Source organism: Dama dama, chromosome 3 (genome assembly GCF_033118175.1).
Source record: "Dama dama isolate Ldn47 chromosome 3, ASM3311817v1, whole genome shotgun sequence".
In the NCBI taxonomy this organism is placed as follows: Eukaryota; Metazoa; Chordata; class Mammalia; order Artiodactyla; family Cervidae; genus Dama; species Dama dama.
Genome location: NC_083683.1, coordinates 23,822,437 through 23,838,162, shown reverse-complemented (window position 1 = coordinate 23,838,162; position 15,726 = coordinate 23,822,437). Strand labels below are relative to the sequence as shown.

Below are 15,726 nucleotides of genomic sequence, written 5' to 3'. Positions count from 1 at the left end.
AATCCTAAAAGATGATGCTGTGAAAGTGCTACACTCAATATGCCAGCAAGTTTGGAAACTCAGTAGTGGCCACATGACTGAAAAAGGTCAGTTTTCATTCCAATACCAAAAAAAGGCAATGCCAAAGAATGTTCAAACTACCACACAATTGTACTCATCTCACATGCTAGCAAAATAATATTCATTATTCTCCAAGCCAGGCTTCAATAGTATGTGAACTGTGAGCTTTCAGATGTTCAAGTTGGATTTAGAAAAGGACGAGGAATCAGAGATCAAATTGCCAACATCTGTTGGATCATTGAAACAGCAAGAAGTTCCAGAAAAACATCTATTTCTGCTTTATTGACTGCCAAAGCCTTTGACTGTGTGGATCACAACAAACTGTGGAAAATTCTTCAAGAGATGGGAATACCAGACTACCTGACCTGCCTCCTGAGAAACCTGTATGCAGGTCAGGAAGCAACAGTTGGAACTGGATATGGAACAACAGGCTGATTCCAAATGAGGAAGGGAGTCCGTCAAGGCTGTATATTGTCATGCTGCTTATTTAACTTATTTGCAGAGTACATCATGAGAAATGCTGGGCTGGATGAAGGACAAGCTGGAATCAAGATTGCCGGAAGAAATACCAATAACCTCAAATATGCAGATGACACCACCCTTATGGCAGAAAGCAAAGAAGAACTAAAGAGCCTCTTGGTGAAAGTGAAAGAGGAGAGTGAAAAAGTTGACTTAAAACTCAACATTCAGAAAACTAAGATCACGGCATCTAGGCCCATCACTTCATCACAAATAGATGGGGAAACAATGGAAACTGTGGCTGACTTTATTTTTTTGGACTCTAAAATCACTGCAGATGGTGACTGTAGCCATGAAATTAAAAGATGCTTGCTCCTTGGAAGACAAGTTTTGACCAACCTAGACAGTATATTAAAAAGCAGAGACATTACTTTGCTGACAAACGTCTGTCTAGTCAAAGCTATGGTTTTTCCAGTAGTCATGTATGGATGTGAGAGTTGAACTATAAAGATCTGAGCACTGAAGAATTTGATGCTTTTGAACTGCGGTGTTTTAGGAGACTTTTGAGAGTCCATTGGACTGCAAGGAGATCCAACCAGTCAATCCTAAAGGAAATCAGTTCTGAATAATCATTGGAAGGACTGATGTTGAAGCTGAAACTCCAATACTTTGGCCACCTGATGGGAAGAATTGACTCATTGGAAAAGACCCTGATGCTGGGAAAGATTGAAGGCAGGAGGAGCAGAGGATGAATTGGTTGGATGGCATCACTGACTCAATGGACATGAGTTTGAGTAAACTTCAAGGGTTGGTGATGGACAGGAAAGCCTGGCATGCTGCAGTCCATGGGGTTGCAGAGTCCATGACTGAGCGACTCACTGAACTGAATTTATCTAGCCACACATCTAATTAACCTAAGTTTTATTGATTCCAGTACAGTGCTTTCCATTTCAATAAATTTATTTTCAACAGCCAGTGTAAGAAAGTGGGGTTGAGGCAGAAGAGGACTAGACAAGGCAATTCATAGCCTACATCTAATCTTTAGTCTCAATTCCCAAAGTCAAGGAAAAGCCAAAGAGCCCAGATGGTATATTTTGCATCTTCAATGCTCTGGGAACATTCTTCTTGAAATCTTGTTGTTGTTGTTTTGTCCTTAAGTTGTGTTCTACACTTTGTGACCCCATGGACTGTAGCCCACCCGGCTCCTCTGTCCATTGGGTTTCCCAGGCAAGAACATTGGAGTGGGTTGCCATTTTCTTCTCCAGGGAATCTTCCTCCGGACCCAGGGATCGAACACCTGTCTCCAGCTTGGCAGGCTGATTTCTTACTGCTGAGCCACCAGGAAAGTCCATAGATTTCGAAATCTATCTGACTGCAACTCAGAATAAGAAACACAGTTTAAATCCTAACACAGGTCATAGGCACCCTACTCCATAACAGAAACAAAAGTTTCAGAATCCTTGCCCTTGTTATATATACTTTGATCTTTTATTTTAGATTCCATTCTAGCCTGTCATTAGAAAGTAAAATAGACTTTTGAATCAGTTCAAACACCCCTGCTCTAGAAAATAGAAAGATTGAAGACAGGCTTCAATCTGCTCACAAACTCCAAAATTACTAGCTTTGCTGAAACCGTGTCATTCAGAATACTAAACTTCCCTCATGTGTATCTGAACCACAACTACGATCTCTCAGACTTCAGAACAGAACCTATGGAATCTTTTCCTCATTGGAACACCACTTCATTGTAATATCTCATAGATTCTAAGACTCATTGTTTTTCACGTTTTAACATCTCCGAGTTCAAGATGCATCTTTAAAAAATCAATGGCATGGCACAGTTTAATTGGCAAAGTTTCTTTTCTTTCTTTGGTAACATGAAATAATGGTGAGTCTTAAATTCCATGATTTCTTAGAGTTTCTATGAAATATTTTAGTAATAAGGATTATATAGGCCAAACTCTTCTGCTCATCCATTTCAAAGTATTCAGCTGATCAGAATGTTTTTTGACCTTTTAAGAAAAGGTAATGAGATGAGAATCATGTAAGAAAAGAACTTAGTTCTGGGTTAGAAGGAAAAATGAGTTACAAACTGAGTTTACTTATTAGAGAAAGCTTTTTCATGTGCCTTCATTGTTAACAGGATTTGATTATGATCTTTCTGCTTTTCTACCACCCTTATTTTTGTATTGTCACTGTCTTTTGGTCACTGACACTTTACTCTTCCTCTCATTACGGGGTTGAAGGGCGAGTTCCTTGGATTCTGGTTAAAAGGGAAGGCAAAAGATTGTGTCCAAAAGTTAATGTACCTGAAAAAAAAATCAAGAATTAGGCTTTATTTTAAAAATGGAATGAATCGTGAAATTCCTGTGTATCTGTTTAAATAGTCACCAACCTAACACATTGTAAAACTTAATGACTGTAAAACTGGCACGAAGGATCCCGAACAGGAGTAGGAACCAAAATAACTTTGCTAAGCTATTTTCATCTCAGCATGAAAGAAATGCACCATCCTCTCCTGAAAAATAAAAATCTCTAATGAAGAAAACAGTACATTAAATGCCATAACTGACGTGCTACTAGAAATAGGAAGAAGCAGTTACTGCTTTCCAAGGCAGATACCACGATGCTTTCTGTTTTCCTTTGCTTGGCTAAAACTTTAGGTAAGCCCCAGGCTGGGGAGGTGGGGGGACCCTGAGTCCTACCCGGGAGCTCTACGGGACAGTCTCCTTAGTTTAGGCAGGGCCCTGCACGACCGGTCCCAAAGGCCTCGCCTCAACAGGCGCGGAGCGGGCGGGTGGGTTCGCCTCCCAGGACCGCCCCAGGGTGTGCAGAGGAGTTTTCGGCCGCGATAAGACTCCGCCCGAACCAGGTGTTGACAGTTACTGCCGCGCGGCGGACGCCGGCCCCGCTGGAGAGGCGTCTCGGTCCCCGCCTCCGCGCGTCGTCACGTGACGGGAAGGGGGCGTGACCCGAGGCCGCCAGCAGGGGGCGGGGCCGGGGCGGGTCCTCGAGTGTGAAGGAGCTCGGCGGCCCCGGGGGCCCAGAGCGGCGGCGGCACGGCCGATGACTGCATCAGTGCGCGACGCGTTCCCGGGCGGGCGGCGGTGGTAGCGGCAGCCCCAGTGGCTGCAGCGATTGCTGTCGCGGGCGCGGTAGCCGCTGCCGGTAGCCCGCAGACAGAGGCGGCGGGGGGGCCCGCCCGGGCCGGCAGACCGTAGGGCCGGAGTTCCCGCCCTCTTTGCGGGCCGAGCGGCCACTGCCTTCTCGGCCGCGAGGCAGCGCCCTTGGACTGGGCTCGCGCCCCAGCTGCCGCCAGCGACTGCGGCCGAGAGAAGTTGGGGTCCGACTGGACGCGCGCGGGGCCCCACAGGAACCGACCGCCCGCGGCCCGCCTCTCCGGGGGCCCCGCACCGGTGAGTGTAGCGCGGGTCTCTGTCCTCGGGCTCCGGGCGGCGGCACCCCTGCCTCCCACGTTCTGCGCTCGGGCCGGCGGGGACTGCGGGCACCCCGCGCCGGGGAGGTTTCCTTTGATCCCCGTGTCCCCTCTTGGAGTGGGACATTCCAAAGGCTGGCGAGGATGGAGTGCTTTGGGGCCCACGGTGAGTTTAGTCTGCGACCTCACAAAGCCGCAGCAGGGGCAGGGCGCCGGTACCGTCTTTTGGACGGCCCCGAGTGTCGGCCCCCGCCCGAAGTTTGCATGGGCGGACGGCGGGGTCTCTCCGGAAGCCCTGGCGCCGGGGAGAGTGGCGCTTTGTCACTTGAGGCAGTTCGGGCGAGGCTCCCGTTTTCCTGTGACAGCCCCGGAGGAGGGCTGTGGCGCGCACCGCAGACCGCGCCCGCCCCGGGAGAGCCGAGTGCCACGGCGTTGTTCCTCTAAACCTCAGTTCCTGTGGCCTTCTGGTAGCGTAGGAGGAAGGCGAAGCCTCTGCTGCACTTGCACATTTAGTCTTTGTGTCTGAGCCCTTTCTGGAGAATGGAATCGGGTTCCAAGAAGCTTTACAAAGAGCCTGCCTTTGGTTCTTTGAGCCATCAATTCAAGACCGGCCCAGCCGAAGCAACAGTATATGCAGATTTTCCATTCACAAAAGTCACTCGACACTCTTTATGAGAGACATCTGCGATTGGGGAACATACCTAATTTAATTTTCTCTAAATGCTGCCTGAAACAATAGGTAACTTGGGCTCCTACTTAAATAGATGGAGAAATTTACCCGACTGATGTAATATGCATATTTACTTTAAACAATTTGATGAAGTGTTTGTCTTTCTGATGCTGGAAGATGTAAATGACTTCTAAGTGGTATTACATTGCACTGTATATGATAGGGTTATTCGTTTTTAATTAACTTTCTCTGAAACTTAGCTTCAAATTAGAGCCACTGTTGGTCTTTTCAAAAATAATTATTTAAATTTTTTTTCTTTTTTTTTTTTTGCCTTCCTTAAGATTCCAAGGATTGTGAATTCTTTGTTAGGTTTCCTTCTGTCTCAAGCAATGTTATCTAAACTTGATCAAGCGGAGAGACTAGGGTGAATTTCTGTGCTTGTTCGAACCTGTTTTGCAGTGAAAATTTTAAGATCATGCTGGCTTTATGAAACAGGTTAGAGAAGGAAGAGTGTCCTCTATTACAGCTAATTGAAAATATTTTACCCCCCCCCCCTTTTTTTTCTTTTTTTATTAGTGACTGTGTGTGGAATGACCAACATGTCTGTTCAAAGTAATGGAAAAGGGAATAGATGAAACATAAGAACTACTTTTTAGGTCTTTAATTATGGAGCTTAAGTTGTGTTCAAACTCCATGTGAACCGTTTGAGCTACAATACATTGTACACAAGGTGCTTAGAAGGGCCTGTTTAATTAAACATGGTCATGGTTTATTTCTCTTTCATTGAATCATAATATTTGTTGTAGTTGTGATCTGTGAAAAGGTTTTTCACAGGTTTTTTTTCTTTTTTTCCAGTTAGACTATTATGACCTTTTAGAGGCAATCAAATGTTTCTTACAAAGCATTTATGGTACCTGTAAATTTGGTAATATCTAGATTTTAGGTTTCTTTTGAGTTGAAAAAGCCATAAAAGATAGCTAAGAAACAAATAATACAACTCTGTGTAATGGAATTATGCTTTAGTTTTGATTTAAGAAAAAAGTGGTAAAGTTATGAATTTACAAAGCTTGCATTATAAAAACATCTCTCTTTTTAAGGAATTAATTGCATAATTTCTCTAATGAGTGTCCTTGGTACATTTAAACTTGGTTTATAAATAATCCTTCAAGAGCAGATCATTTGAATTGAAGCAGGAAATGACAAAATAAAGAAGTGATACTTAGAGTTTTCTAATATTATTTTGGAAATTCTTTATCTTTTAAATAATAATTAATATTTATAATTCTAAATATTATAAATATATAATATATATACTATATAAATTATAAATATATAATAATTATTAATAATAATTCTCTATCTTTTTAATAATACTTGAAGTATTATATTTTAATATTTACATCATAATATCCAAAGCTGAAAACTTTTATCGCAATGATCTTGGAGCACTGAGGAATTAAAAAGGTCCTATCTTATGAATATGACCTACAAATAATACATAAATGCAACTTGAATTAAGTCTCTGATTACTTCACTAATGAAGGTGGCTGTGGGCAGGGAGATTGAAGTAGTTTCCTTGTGTTTTGAACACAGAAAGAGCTATCTGGACTAATGCGTGAAGATTTCATATCAGTGTTTTCTTTTGGAAACCTCTGAAAGACTTTAGATCTATCCTTCCTTCCAGCTTGGTCCTCACCCTCTCATATATCCTCTCAAAGGCATGAAATTGAAGGTCTGATCTGGAACACTTGATAGAAGGATTTTTCCTCCCTGAAGACTGTTAGCAAGTTTGCAAGGAGAGAGCTTTCTCCCAAGACCTTGTAGGAAGGAGTTCTTGTCCTGAAACAGCATACTCTTCTACCCATTGTTAATTTTTGTTGTTAAAGCTGGAAACAATGTAAACTCTCTGTGATAGCAAGAACCATTGAAGTCCCAAATGCTTAAGAGTTACTGAATGAAAAAATGTGGTTCCAGATATTTGACTGGAAAACAAAGAGGAGTATGTGATAATATAATCCAGATTATATTATCCAGGAGGTGACAAAAATGATGGAGGTGTCGAAGAAGGGAGGCGACTCATTTCATCTGGGAAACTTTCTTGGAAGAGGTGATTTTTCATTTAAGTCTTGACTGAAAGCTGTGTATCTGATGATAAGCAGGTGTTCTAAGGGGTAGACAGCTTGAACCAAAGCATTTAAATTGGACTGGGTGGTCATGCCAGATTAAACACAGTGAGTCTTTTTTGGTAACATGAAGAATTTTTCTTCTTCCCTCTAACTGTTACCTCTCCTTGATAGAAAGTGCTGAAATTTAGAGGTCCTGAGTTTTGGAAGTGGCAATGGTAGAGTGAAAGCAGGATCATTGATCTGGAGATTGGAAAACTTGATGGGATTTCTGACTGCATTTTATACAAGAAATTAGGCTTCCTTGATAGCTCAGTTGATAAAGAATCTGCCTGCAATGGAGGAGACCAGGGTTCAATTCCTGGGTCTGGAAGATCTGCTGGAGAAGGGATAGGCTACCCACTCCAGTATTCTTGGGCTTCCCTTGTGGCTCAGCTGGACAAGAATCTGCCCACAGTGCAGGAGACCTGGGCTGGATCCCTGGTTTGGGAAGATCCCTTGGAGAAGGGAAAGGCTACCCTCTCCAGTATTCTGGTTTGGAGAATTCCATGTACTGTGTGGTCCATGGGGTTGCAAAGAATCAGACACTACTGAGCGACTTTCACTTTGTGTAAGAAAGCTAGGTAAACCACTGGGCCTTAGCTTTCTCATTTGTAAAAGGAGAATAATAATCCTTATTCACATGGTTTTTTGGGGAAATGGGATTACAAAATGTATGTCAAAGTGCCTATTTTGGTATTTCTTTCCCCCCAAACTTGAAACTTTTTATTTTGTATTGGGATTTATCTGACGAACAATGTTGTGGTAGTTTCAGGTGAACATCAAAGGGACTGAGCTATGCATATACACGTATCCATTCTCCCTGAAACTGCCCCCCGCTCCGCCCAAAAGTGCCTATTTCAGTACTAACACATAGGAGAAATCAAATGTTAAATTACTTAAAACATTTCTTTGTCATTAGAGCTTTAAAAAATATGTTGATGTATTTATCACAGACTCTGATATCTACTTATATTTGCACTGTCCCATTGTGTTACCTTTAAATTTACCAGTATCTAAATTCTAGATACTTAATTTTCTTCCAGTCAAGCATAATGTTTTCTGATAGAAATGAGACTTAATTGAGTTACTTCTTAATGTTACAAACCACAGGGAATGTTAGATACCTCAAATTTGTAAAACTTTAAGGGATATGTGTTACTGAAAAATCTGAGGCTTTAGACTTTCTTTACAGAATTTGTTTTTGAAGAAATTGTGCTTGCCTGTCAGGCAATCTGTCTATTCACTGTTGTGAAAAACAAACAAAAAAGTACATTTTCCTGCTATTACAGGAAAAAAAATTACTGAAAATGTCATCTGTATGTTTTTAGTGATCTGAGTGACTGTAAACCATGAAGAGTCTCTCTCTGCTGTGTTTTAGTTTAGTATTTTGTGAGCGGTCTTATAGACTTCTGCATCATTTCTTATCTAAACTTTTTGCTCTAATAGCTGTGTATTCTTTCATGAATCTCAAACTTTCATTATACTTTGTGAACTCTTTGCAGTGTTTAAAATCATAAGGCAGGCTGTCCTTTGTATAATATTTGAAAGGGAATTGTATTATGAAAGGGCCAAAAAGAGTCTTGAATCTTCAAACAATAAGCCAGTTACCTACCATCTTCCATATTCACAAAGGACTGGGGGAAAAAAAAAGGAGGAAACAGTTTTTGAACTTGAAGACTTTTCAAATAAAAAGGAAGCTCTTAAATTCAGGGTTGTTAAAAACACGATAGATTCAGAGGGAGACTGAGAGTTCCTGAAGGTGTCTTAGTAGGAGTGATTGGTCATAATAATGATAGTAACTGATACGTGTTGAGTACTAACTGTGTATCAGGTGCTTGCCATACGTACTTGACTGTGAGCCCCTTCTCTCCAAATCAGGCTATTTTCTTGTCCCTTTTTAAACCTCTGCCACTGAGAGATTAAGTAGTAGGCTGGGGAGCCAGGATTTGGACTAACCCTGAGTCACAGGGAGGGTAAGTAGCAGGTGGTGGAACTTGCCAAAAGAATTTGAATTCAAGGTTTAACCTGACTTTTCACATCAGAACCTGACCTTTTAGCCATCGCATTATACTGCCTTGTGTAGTTTACTGGAAGTTGCCCCTTGTGTCAGGTCTTGACCTTTATGATCTTTCTCAGTCTATTTTGACTTCGTGATTTGATGAAAATACAGTTTGTAATAAGATTACCTTCATTTGCTTTATTTAATGTGTATTTGAATGACATCCTTTATTTTATGTGGAGTAAAGCAAATAATTCATTATTGTTTGTTCAGTTGCAATTTTCTTACTCGGAAATTGTAGACTGAACTGGAATTGTATTTTAAGGTGATTTGTTGCAATTTTAAAAATTCATACTTTTTCTTTAAAGAGTAAAACTAATGCACAGAATTGGTATGAGTGGGTTATTATGAATGGTATTTATGGTTTTTATGAGTGATATTTAATCATACAAATCTGCATAATTAAAATTATCCTTTTGAAATGTCCACTGTTAAAATAATTTTTTTGGCTGCCAAATGCCACTATTAGCAGGAGAAACAATAGAGTGGGAAAGACTAGAGATCTCTTCAAGAAACTTGAAGAACCAAGGGAACGTTTCATGCAAGGATGGGCTCAATAAAGGACAGAAACGGTATGGATCTGACAGAGCAGAAGATACTAAGAAAAGGTGGCAAGAATACACAGAAGAACTAAGCAAAAAAGATCTTCACCACCCAGATGACCACGATGGTGTGATCACTCACCAGAGCCAGACATCCTGGAGTCCGAAGTCAAGTGGGCCTTAGGAAGCATCACTATGAGCAAAGCTAGTGGAGGTGATGGAATTCTAGCTGAGATATTTCAAAACCTAAACGATGATGCCGATAAAGTGCTGCACTCAATATGCCAGTAAATTTGGAAAATTCAGCAGTGGCCACAGGACTGGAAAAGGTCAGTTTTCATTCCAACCCCAAAGAAAGGCAATGCCAAAGAATGCTCAAACTACTGCGCAATTGCACTCATCTCACATGCTAGCAAAATAATGCTCAAAATTCTCCACCCAGGCTTCAATATTATGTGAACTGGGAACTTCCAGATGTTGAAGCTGGATTTAGAAAAGGCAGAGGAACCAGAGATCAAATTGCCAACATCTGTTGGATCATCGAAAAAGCAAAGAGACTTCCAGAAAAATATCTATTTCTGCTTTATTGACTATGCTAAAGCCTTTGACTGTGTGGATCACAACAAACTGTGGAAAATTCTTCAAGAGATGGGAATACCAGACCACCTGACCTGCCTCTTGAGAAATCTGTATGCAGGTCAGGAAGCAACAGGTAGAAATGGACACGGAACAACAGACTGGTTCCAAATAGGAAAAGGAGTACCTTAAGGCTGTATATTGTCACCGGCTTATTTAACTTATATGCAGAGTACAGCATGAGAAACGCTGGGCTGGATGAAGCACAAGCTGGAATCAAGATTGGTAGGAAAATTATCAATAACTTCAGATATGCAGATGACACCACCCTTAAGGCAGAAAGTGAAGAGGGACTGAAGAGCCTCTTGATGAAAGTGAAAGAGGAGAGTGAAAAGCTGGCTTAAAGCTCAACATTCAGAAAACTAAGATCATGGCATCCATGGTCCCATCACTTCATGGCAAATAGGTGAGGAAACAGTGGAAACAGACAAACTTTGTTTTTGGGGCTCCAAAATCACTGCAGATGGTGACTGTAGCCATGAAATTAAAAGACACTTGCTCCTTGGAAGAAAAGCTATGACCAACCTAGACAACATATTAAAAAGCAGAGACATTACTTTGCTGACAAAGGTTATCTTATCAAAGCTATGGTTTTTCCAGTAGTCATGTATGGATGTGAGAGTTGGACCATAAAGAAAGCTGAGTGCCGAAGAATTGATACTTTTGAACTGTGGTGTTGGAGAAGACTCTTGAGAGTCCCTTAGACTGCAAGGAGATCCAACCAGTCCATCCTAAAGGAGATCAGTCCTGAGTATTCATTGGGAGGACTGATGATGAAGCTGAAACTCCAATACTTTGGCCACCTGATGTGAAGAACTGACTTGGAAAAGACTCTGATGCTGGGAAAGATTGAAGGCGGGAGGAGAAGGGGATGACAAAGGATGAGATGGTTGGATGGCATCACCGACTCAATGGACATGAGTTTGAGTAAGCTCTGGAAGTTGGTGATGGACAGGGAGGCCTGATGTGCTGCAGTCCATGGGGTCACAAAGAGTCAGAAATGACTGAGCGACTGAACTGAACTGAGTTTATCAGATTACAAAGCTTTTTACAAAGAAGGCTCATACTCCAGTGAAAATTATGAAATATGTGTAAGTGCATTTTGATGGGGTGAGGGTATGGTATTTGATTGATACAAAAGTCACTGTGATTTCTGACCATGAATTTTAAATTATTATTATTAGGCTCAAACACATCTTTTTTAATCAAAATAGGAACCATGACAGTCAGCACATTTTTGCCAATGAGAAATAAGTTTTCTTATTCCTGTAGCATAAAAATCCATGCTTTGGGATTCAGTGAACACTTTGAAAGCTTTTGCTGCCTCCTGCTGGTTGTGGGAGCATTTTGCCTGCAAAGAGTGGTCATTTGGCGAGAAGTCAGGGAAATATGGAAGATGAGGCAAAATTTGGTAGCCTAATTCATTCAAGTTTTGAACCATTGGTTGTGCAACGTGCAATCTGGATTTGTCTTGGAGAAGAGTTGAGCCCATTCTGTTGACCATTGCAGACTGCAGGCATTGCAATTTTCGATTCATCTCATTGATTTGCTGAGCATGCTTCTCAGATGTGGTAGTTTCTCTGGGATTCAGAAAGGCATATCAGACAGGCAGCAGACCAGCCAACAGTGAACCATGACCTTTTTTTGATGCAGGTTTGACTTTCGGAAGTGCTCTGGAGCTGCTTCTCAATCCAACCACTGAGCTGATTAGTGCCGATTTTACGCAGTCCACTTGTCGTCGCATGTCACAATCCAGGCGAGAAATGGTGTGGTGGTGTTGCATAGAATAAGAGAAGATGACACTTCAAAATGGTGATTTTTTTAAATTTTTGGTCAGCTCACGAGGCACCCACTTATCGAGCTCTTTCACCTTTCCAGTTTGCTTCAGATGCCAAATGACGGTAGAATGGTCCATGTTGCGTTCTTGGCAATTTCTAGTGTCGTTGTGAGAGGGTCATTTTTGATGATGACTCAACTGGTTGTTGTCAACTTCCGATGGCTAGCCAGTCTGCTCATCTTCAAGGCTCTCTTCTCTTTTGTAAAACTTCTTGGACAACCACTGCACTGTATGTTAGCAGTTCCTGGGCCAAATGCGTTGTTGATGCTGCGAATTGTCTCTGCTGCTTTATGACCCATTTTGACCTCAAATAAAAAATTGGTTGAATTTGCTTTTTGTCTAACATCATTTCTATAAGTCTAAAATAGATATAAAATAAACAGCAAGTAATAAATCATCAGCCAGAAAACATAAAGTGAGAAATTTGCTTTAAAACAATGTATAACATAGCCACATTTATTTGAGAACATGTTCCAATATCAAACAGCAGAGTTCAACATTGCAAAACTGCAATTACTTTTGCACCCACCTAATAGGTTTGGGGAGACGTAGTCCAGTCGAAGTAACACTTTTGTATGTTATTCATTCGTGGTACAAAATATGTGATTATTTTGAATGAGTAATGAGGTGAGGGGACTTTCTTGGTGGTCCAATGGCTGGGACTCCTTGCTCCCAGTGCAGGGAGCCCGGGTTCAATCCCTGATCGGGGAACTGGATCCCACGTACCCCAGCTGGGAGTTCTCATGCTGCAGCTGAAGATTCCCACATGCCGCAACTGAGACCTGAAGTAGCCAAATAAATAAGTATTTATTTTTTAAAAAAAGAATAAGGAGGTGGGATTTCTTGGATGTGAAGACACAGGTACACTGTTAAGTGGAGAGTAGGGTGAGGTGCTTCTGAGGATGAGTTTTGCTTGCTGTATAATTTTGCCTGTTGTTTTGACTATAATAACATTTAAGATCAACAGTCCAGAAGCAGAGAAAAACAGTGCTGTGCATCATAGTGGGGGGTTTGTAATAGTTCCCTAGGCTGTTTTGCAAGGTGTGAATGCTTTATAAATACGCATTAATGATCATGAAAGGACTTTCTTACTACCTAATATTTTAGAAATCTAGAGGGGCAGACTAGCACAGGCTCTGGAGTCAGCCCGCTTCATGCAGAACCTCCACAGCCATGCACCTAGCTTGTTGCCTTGTCCTGACCCTCTGTGACACGAGAATGCTGCAGGAGAAGACGGTGGTGTCTTCAGGCAAAGCAAGACCTGGAGAGGCGCCCTGTGAGTTTCCTGTTTTTCTTACGTGGTGTGAAAGAGACCTGGAGTTCTCACAGAATCCAAGTGTAGGAAATAAAGGTTACAGAGTGAGAGCCAGCCCGCCTGTCCTGCAGGGACTGTTGTGAGCGGAAGAACCAGCTAGATCCTAGAGGCTGTGGCGAGGGCGGCTGTGGCCGGGTCAGCTCAGCGCTCCCCGGAGTTTGTGCTCTAGCTTTAGTTCAGTGAACACTGGGAGTGGCTGCCCCCCAGGAACACGCTTCTCGTCATCCTCTCCTCTGCATCGCAGTGGGACCGGATGACGGGTTTTCACCAGGGGAACATGCATGGACGTTTTGTGTGGGCACTTCTGAGTGGAGGTGGGAGAAGAGCAGCTGTCTTTCTCTGCCTTCTCTTCTCCAGTCCAAGGGCCAGATGCCCAGGGTAGAACCTGAGGCTGGGAAGGTCTCAAGCCCCTGGATCACCCGGTGGAAGAAAGGTGTGCACCAGACAGCGGCACTCAGGATGCACTGTGTCATCGCAGTGAGGCAGTTTGAGGGTTGTTGTAGGCAGCTAGTGTGGCCTTAACGCTAAGCACGGGCTGCGTGGAGGAGGTAGCTGAGGCCCTACGAATGTCCATACCAGCAGGAGCTGAGGTGGGGCCCAGTCAGCAGGCCCACGGGATGCTGTTGGAGCATCCTCATCAGTGGGTGCCACTGTGACCCTATCAAACCTCAAAGGCTGATGAGGACCCGGAGGGCAGTCCATGGGTCCACATTCAGACCAGTCATGACACTCGCTGTGCCCACAGAAGCTTCTCTCTACATCCAGATACTATCATCAGAATAAGGAACACAGAAACTATAAGCGTTTTTCTATAGAAGTCTGAAGAGTTCCCGTGAAACAGGGTTTCTCCAGCTTGGCTTTGTGGACATATTTGGCTGGATGATGCTGTCCTGTACATTATAGACTGTGGAACAGCATTCTATCGTCTACCTGTTAGACGCCAGTAGAATCTCCGTTAGTGTACCACCAGAGTGTCTCTAAGATAGTGCCAGGTGTCCCCTGGGGGCAGATCACCCCCAGTGGAGAACTGCTCCCTCAACAACTGGAGTTAACCTGGAAGAAATTATTTTAAATGGAAACAAACTTACCTTTAATTAAAGGGATTTTTCTCCCCTTGGAGATGGGTGGAGTTCATGGGGGAGGTTTGTTTATGAATATGCAACAGAGGAAGCTGTGTTGTTTTTATAAAATAGTTTCTATTGAATCTACACTTACACTAATTTATCAGCTTAGACATTGTCTGGATTTTCCACTTTTTCTTTCTTCCTTTCTTTTCTTTCTAGACTGGTAGCTACGGTTGTTATTGCCTAGCTAAACGCATTTCCCTCGCCCCCCCAACCCCAGCTGTCATGTCCATATGTCCATCTCTAAATGACAAAAACCAGTATATAGTTTTGATGCTAAAACTATGTAAATAATATGTAATGGTAGACCAGGTAGTATGCTCAGATGATGACTTCTTTCCTACAGACTCTATTAAGCAGCCCTTAGGCCACTTGAAGAAGAATATCTTGATACCATTATGGTGCTGTGGATTTTACTTTATCAGTTGTTTACAACCTAGCCATTGAATTAAAAATGGTGGACATGACATCTTATTTTCTTGATGTTTCTAATTGCCTCCTTTTTGGGTATTGAATTCTTCTATCATAGTCTCCATCCTCTCCTCCCACCCACTCTACAGCATACTCCCTGTTGTATTGTGACCCTATTTATGTGTCCTTGCCTGTAATTCAGCTTCAGTTTGAACTAGTTGCCTTTTAGATCTCCTTTTGGAACTTCTTTTCACTGGCCTCTTGAATTGAGTCCATTCTATTACAGATGTTACTTTTTTTTACTATACTTACTTGATCTTTTTTCTGGAGTACATCTTAAACTAACTTCCAAAAAAGTGTGTTTGAGAGGCAGAATTTCTAAAACATTTTATGTATAAAAATGTCTTTACTCTGTTTTCATATTTAACTGATAGTTCAGGTACAATCCTAAAGGAAATCAGTCCTGAATATTCATTGGAAGGACTGGTGCTGAAGCTGAAGCTCCAATACTTTGGCCACCTGATGCGAAGAACTGACTCATTGGAAAAGACTCTGATGCTGGGAAGGATTGAAGGCAGGAGGGGAAGGGGATGACAGAGGATGAGATGGCTGGATGGCATCACTGACTCAATGGACATGGGTTTGAGCAAGCTCTGGGAGTTGGTGATGGACAGGGAGGCCTGGCGTGCTGCAGTCCACGGGGTCGCAAAGAGTCTGACACGACTGAGCGACTGAACTGGACTGATTGACTCTGGTACAATATTGTAGGTTGCAAATGACTTTCCTTGAAACTTTGAAAAGCAGTGCTCAGTTGTCTTCCAGCAGTTGGTTTGAAGTCAGATGCTGTCCAATTCCCTATCCTTTTAAGGTGATTTGTTCTTTATTCTGACTAAAAACTTTGAGGATATTCTCTATTTCATCTTTTTGCTGCAAACTCATGATGCGGAGTGCATGTTTTGTTTTGGTTATATTTGTTATAGGCACTCAATTCCCCATATTTGAATCAGATTGT

General features: G+C 42.3%; 1 protein-coding gene across 1 annotated transcript in view; it reads left to right on the top strand.

The window, feature by feature from the left end:
• Nucleotides 1-3,630: 3,630 nt before the first annotated feature.
• The window catches only part of OSBPL8 (oxysterol binding protein like 8), a 163,538-nt gene continuing 151,442 nt past the window's right edge, over nt 3,631-15,726 (top strand). Inside the window, exon 1 of the mRNA XM_061124868.1 lies at nt 3,631-3,935. The gene's annotated coding sequence lies outside the window, so the exon portion shown is untranslated. The remainder of the gene's footprint in view (nt 3,936-15,726) is intronic.